The sequence below is a fragment of the Octopus bimaculoides genome, chromosome 5, assembly GCF_001194135.2.
Source record: "Octopus bimaculoides isolate UCB-OBI-ISO-001 chromosome 5, ASM119413v2, whole genome shotgun sequence".
NCBI lineage: Eukaryota > Metazoa > Mollusca > Cephalopoda > Octopoda > Octopodidae > Octopus > Octopus bimaculoides.
The window spans coordinates 42,488,111-42,488,730 of NC_068985.1; positions in this window are offsets into that span (position 1 = coordinate 42,488,111).

The window sequence follows — 620 nt, forward strand, 5'->3', positions numbered from 1 at the left end:
ACAATGTAACCTTGTGTATATTGTTGGCGATTCTTTCTTCATCTGACTTCCCTTCTTTGGACTTTCCTATATTTCCTACAAAGAGCTCCGCTTGAAACGTCAAATTCTCTTTCTTTCCTTTCCTGAGCGTCCAGTAACACAATATCTGTCTCACGTCCTCGCGTTGTTTTTTGTTGTTTTTTTTTGTTGTTTTTCTTTTTTGAGTCTGAGGCCATGTGGGAAGATGAATGGAGGCATAACGTCAGCATCACTAGTGATCATTCCAGACACCATGATGTTGACTAGATGTTTGATTTTTATCACTCTTGGTACATGTCCTCAGAGTGACACCCAAACACTCTGAAATGTTCATACTGGAGCTTCCAGTGTGAATGCCAAGTATTACAGTATGTCATTTCCAAATTTCTAGCAGAATGAATTGCATCATGGTGCTGTTTTTCTCACAAACAGTACCCAACTGACACTACTATACTGTACTATATTGCGTAGTCAACAAAGCCAAAAACAAACAATGTACTTGTGTGAAATTAAAAATATATATGTACCAATTGCACCCTGTGCATATATATAAATATAAATATACATATATATATATATATATATATATATATATATATATA